The sequence below is a fragment of the Pundamilia nyererei genome, unplaced genomic scaffold, assembly GCF_000239375.1.
Source record: "Pundamilia nyererei isolate P.nyererei 1_Seehausen unplaced genomic scaffold, PunNye1.0 scaffold00083, whole genome shotgun sequence".
NCBI classification, from domain to species: domain Eukaryota; kingdom Metazoa; phylum Chordata; class Actinopteri; order Cichliformes; family Cichlidae; genus Pundamilia; species Pundamilia nyererei.
In genome coordinates this window covers 2,698,246-2,703,674 of record NW_005187484.1, presented here as the reverse complement: position 1 = coordinate 2,703,674, position 5,429 = coordinate 2,698,246, and the positions used below count along the sequence as shown (strand labels likewise).

General features: G+C 40.9%; 1 protein-coding gene across 1 annotated transcript in view; it reads right to left on the bottom strand.

Annotated features, from left to right (window-relative positions):
• The window catches only part of pik3cb (phosphatidylinositol-4,5-bisphosphate 3-kinase, catalytic subunit beta), a 47,471-nt gene that overhangs the window by 35,010 nt on the left and 7,032 nt on the right, over window positions 1–5,429 (bottom strand). Inside the window, exon 2 of the mRNA XM_005738368.2 lies at window positions 349–425. The gene's annotated coding sequence lies outside the window, so the exon portion shown is untranslated. The remainder of the gene's footprint in view (window positions 1–348; window positions 426–5,429) is intronic.

The following is a 5,429-nucleotide window of genomic DNA, read 5'->3' as shown; positions in this document are numbered from 1 at the left end:
CCACACCTAGCTGCAGTGACATGAAAATAAACAACGCACGACTTCGATTTTGTTGTACTGTCCAGACAAGATCCACAGTAATAAAGCCCAGAAAGGAGGATATAAAGGATCATAAACCAAAAGCAGTGAGTGTACCAAGATGGTGTAACACTGATCTCTAACAGGGAAGTAAGGTATGCTGGCTGGCTTCCACACATTCCCCGCCTGTCAGGACGAGGCCTACTCGCCCAGATTCCAGCTAAGACTGAGCGCTATTCCTCCTCTTCCACATGCACACAGCAGCAGAATCACAGGTAAAATAGGTCAAGGAATTACAAGATACAGCATGTTTACATGCACATGTATTACCAGTTTCCTGAAGTCACTTATTTCCTGTGGCTCAGCTCCTGGCTGGGGGGATCTGGATAGCTTCTGGGACACTGCATCTGATAAAGAAAAAGAACAAAGTGTCAGGGTGAGGGGAAAGCACTGAATGTTGTTACTCATTTCTGTGGTTGTTTTTGTGGACCGAGAAAGTAAAAAAAATAAAATAAATAAATAATTTAAAAAAAAAAAAGATGTTTAGGTGATGGTAGATAAACAGGAAATATAAAAAGGGATTTAATACAGAAAAACGGAAACAGAACGAGACTGGTCCTGTAGGTGAGAAATTATACCATTAACAAGTCTGTCAACCTGGTGTTACCTCCATGGCCCAGCTGACCTGCAACGTGATATAAAACAGAAAAAGGCTGAGCACTGAAACCAAAACTTCCTTACTGACCCTCTTAACTGTCCTTTTCTTACAATCCTTTCCTCTGCCGCCTCCATCTATGACAGGAATGTCAAACTCATTTAACACACTGGTCCACTCACAGCCTACTTTGAGCTGAAGTGCCAGACAGGTGAAACTCCCCATCAGTCAATGTGAGGAAGTTATTTCACAGAGTAAATGTGTAGTTTAAGAAGGTTAATTTCAACAGTGTGTGTCGGTTTCTGTAAACAGACACACACTGTGAAATAAAAGCACTGTAAGCATGACTCTTTGGGCTTAAATTATAATAGATAAAAGTTCTGGCATATCATTCCATTATTTTTATTTTACTGCCAATCCACTGCACAAACTGATTTTTCTATATCAGTAAAAAAAAAAAAATAATAAAAATTCTGTCATTTAACGGTTTCTATAAATAGCCATGAGGAGGAATTTATAACTGGGAAAAGCTGTAAAACCTATGAAAACATTTGTGGGCTGGGTTGGAGTCTTTTCTGGGCTGATTCTCGTCCCTAGTCCTTATGTTTGACACCCCTGTTCTATGACGACTGTCCCACTCCTCCAGGACCTGGGAGCATCAGGGCTCCCAGGTCCTGGAGGAGACAGTCTGACCAACAAGGCACACTGCCTGTCAAGAACAGTCATCCGGCAGGCATTTGTAACTTCTGGAGCAACAAGCACATGTGTCATCTTTTGAACACTATGACTGAAAAACAGCAGTGGATGACTCACCTCATTCTAAATATGTTTTATCAGTTTAAACAGGGGAAATTATTGTGAGTGGAAGGATAAGGTTTGATGCTTAAACAAAATATTGGTCAATATAATAAGATACATTTTATTTATCCCAAAAGATGGTAAATTAACAGAGTCAGTAAGCATAAGCCTTCAAGACGTAATCCGGAGTGTTACAAAATAAAAAATAAATTCCGTAAAATAAATAAAAAGCAGACTTATTAATTCTTTCCCACTTTTTAAAATGGCAAAATATAGAAAACTCTGTGGTACCTCAAAACCTTCAAACAAGACTTCCTGACCTGACCTCTGTTTGTACTGTATATAACACCTCAAGCAGTGATATGCATGGGTCTCTATCTGTACACCGTCTACAGTTCAAAGAGCTGTAACTATGGAAGCCAAGATGTGAACCCGGCAATATGGCAAACAAATATACAGCATCTAAAAAAAAAAAAAAAAACCACACTGATGACACGCAGTGCACACAATGACTGAAGCTGGTAAACTTCCGTTTTCCCCCCCTGTGGTTAAGACACTCTCCTGTTTATTAGGAGAAGAACAACTGCAGTGAGCGTGTGTGAGACTCGGACATTTCAAGTAAGAGTGAGTATACTTATGAAAGTGCAGAGAATAAATTCATAGAAAGAGGTAAGACTTGGCTTTTCACCACAAAATGTGTGTGTACTCACCGCACACAGATACAGGAGAAAGGCACGTGGGGTGACCAGTTCCAGGAAGTGTGCTGTTTAACAGTGATAAAATCTCAGGCCAGAGATGGTCAATGTTTAACTCCTTGACTGGATTTGACTCAAAGTATCACATGATACACAGCAAGCGTGTGTTTGAGATTTTAGGAGAAAGCTCCAAACCAGCACAGAGGGTTCACTATGGAGTGATTCAGGGATGACGTTTATGCTGAAGGGCAAACCCCAAACTTAGCCTTTTCATTGTTCTGCGCAAAACAACTTCACTGTAATGCCAGTGGCTGCCAGTTTGTTTTTGGGACAGAGTCGAAAATAACGTGTTTAATCGCAGACTCCAGAGATATCACTCAGCACAGATCTCTGGTTGAATGTCACAGATGATGCTTACGTTTGGACTCATTAACTCACCAGCACTCGTGTGATTTTCCAGGAACTAGAAAATTCAGACAATAATGTCGCGTTTAATCTGTAACACGCATTCAGGCATTTTCTTCTCTCAAATGACAAAAAGGACAAATGACTCAAATGACTAAAAAGCTTATATCATTTTGACATTCTGCCATCCTCTTGCACACGTAAACAAGACCACTTTAAAACTATTGCAGTGAGAACACTAAGATTACAACTACACCTGACAAATAACTACTAACTAAATAATAACCAAGCAACTATTCTGACAAACAGACTTTGCCCCTTAAACATCCATTTTAACTGAGTAAAGGAGCCCGTACTAGCCTCGTCAAATCACTGATTTCATGAGAACTGATATTTGAGCATCAAATCTGTAACATTAATGGCGTTTGTTTTCCCCTCTGGTGTTGAAGGCAACAAAGGTGCCGTAAGCCCTGCACACAGTGCAGAGCCTGATGGAGGAAGAGTGCTGAAAGCTGTAAAGGGATTTATAACAAGACAAAAACAAGGGTATGCCTGAAATGGAATGCAGAACAATGATCGTTTTATTCTGTTTAACGCTGGAAGAGAAAACTAAAAATATGATTAAATTACAAGCACAGAAATAAGACGCCCATCATCAAATTCTTGCTATTGCGGCATTGCACATGAAGCAATGGAGCGTAAACAGAACCATGTCTGAAAATGATGAGAAGAGAAAGCAGAACACTCAAGATTAATAAAATTTCAAGTCAATTAATAATAAAAATTCCAGACTGGCAATTTTGATTGAAATGGCCTCTTTACTAGAAGCTACGAGTTTCCAGCTACATTATCAGGATACTAACTAGTCATGTAAGGAAGACTTCATTTGTTTAAGCAAATAAGTACCTGAGCTTCAAGTTATTTTTGTAAGATAACTGCACGGGGAAAACAATTCCCAGTAGTGAGTGACGTTAACCTCAAGTGTAATGTGTACATCTTGCGCAAAAGGGATTAGGCTATGGTACACACAGATTCCTAATGCAGGATTTTCACATCTTCGGAGACTCCCTGCAGAATGATAAGAGTGACAGAAACGCCACAGTGGGAGTCTGACTCTGAGTTTCTTTCTCCTCGTATAACCACACACCCTTCCTCTCCTCCACCCATCCTCTGGTCCGGGAATGCGAGGAATGCGGAGTCTTAAAACGGCCGGGGGGCTTCATCACCAGCAGAGTTTCTCACCGTCCTCGGTAAGGAGCATCTTATCTGCCCAGATGTACTCTGACCACATTGATTACACTGAAGTTATTTGAGAGCCAGGATAGCTGCCATCCTGTTGCTATTCTCCTTAGTATCCTCCTTGCAACCTCCAGTCCACAGAGACCAGTGAGAGCTCAGATTTTAATCAGGTGTTTTACTTTATTATGCAACCCTCAAGGCACCCTCCTACCCAACAAATGTCCTAGAGGGCACTTCCTGTCTGACTACACAACTATGTTTTTATTGTGCCTTGTGCATTGACTTAACCCCAGAGCCAACACATAAACATAGTGCATGATGTATGATGTCAGCGGACTGCTAAAAACAAATGTTCACTGTTAACGACAACTACAAACTGCTGCTTTGAGATATGGGTCGAAATGGTGCCAAGTAAAGAGCAACAGCTAAAACACACAGAAGGAATGCACTAGTATGCACATTTTTAGCACTCCCCAAACCAAGTGTGGTCTGAAGGGGCCTTACATTTGACCATGCGTCATCACTGCCTCACCGTAAACAACAGACCACTGTCTGTCGTCTTCTAAAAACAATACACACCCGCTCGTTAGCACAGAGGGATGTTTAGAACCCTCAATCACCAACAAATATGGGAGACTCACACACAGGCTGATTTTTTACAGTTAAAGTTGTTTTTTGTTTTTTTAAGTGTTTGATAAAATCCCATTCAGTCGATGTCTTAGCCTTTACCCACACCTTCCCCCTTTTTAGCTGCTTGCTTCAATCTCCATTTATAGTGGCTGTTTGTGAGGTTGCCTTCAGGTGGGTGGTGTGAAAGACTATCTGTGCATTGACTCTCAAAAAAAGCTCTCTCGGACACTGTAAATCAGTTACCTTCTGTCAGGGCTGACAGAGAAAAGGTCCCTTCCCTGCAGCTCACACACTGGCACAAGCCAAAACAAAACAGATACTCTGTGACCTCTGACTGAGATCACTTAGTTCACTGGAGAAAAAAAAAAAAAAAAAAGAGAACAGAAGCAAGAAACAGACCTCAAGAGATAGACGACCAAAAGTCTTGACATAATCTGGAATTTAAGGACGCAGGGACAACACGAAGACAACAGGAAGTTAGAAGACATCCCTTTGCAATAAAAGGCAGTTAAGACCGATGTGATTGTTTTACAGATTAGCATACACATATTAAAGAGCCGATAAACAGCAACTTATTCAAGCTGCCGTTCTAATCATTACAACTCTTACCAGTTTTCAGCATTTGCATGGATGTGTGGGTGAGGGAACATTGGTAACATGTGAACGCGCCATATGCGTGCATATGCAGATATGTGTGCACACACCGAGCCTTGCGAAAAACAAATGCCATCATCTGTGCACGTGTCATCAGCTTTGGCAGACATGAAGCAGCGCTGTGAGAAAGTGTTGCTATAGAGACGTCAGGTTAAGGTTTTGACCTCAGAGGTTACAGAATGGAGGCTGTCAATGTGAAATAAATCTGAATACTAGTAAAAAATAAATAATGATTTTACTTGTGCTTATTAGGCAGAAGGTTTATTATTTAATTATGCCTAAGCTGATCCCAGGCCTATGGAAGCCCGTTTCCGCCACTAAAAAAAAAAAAAAAA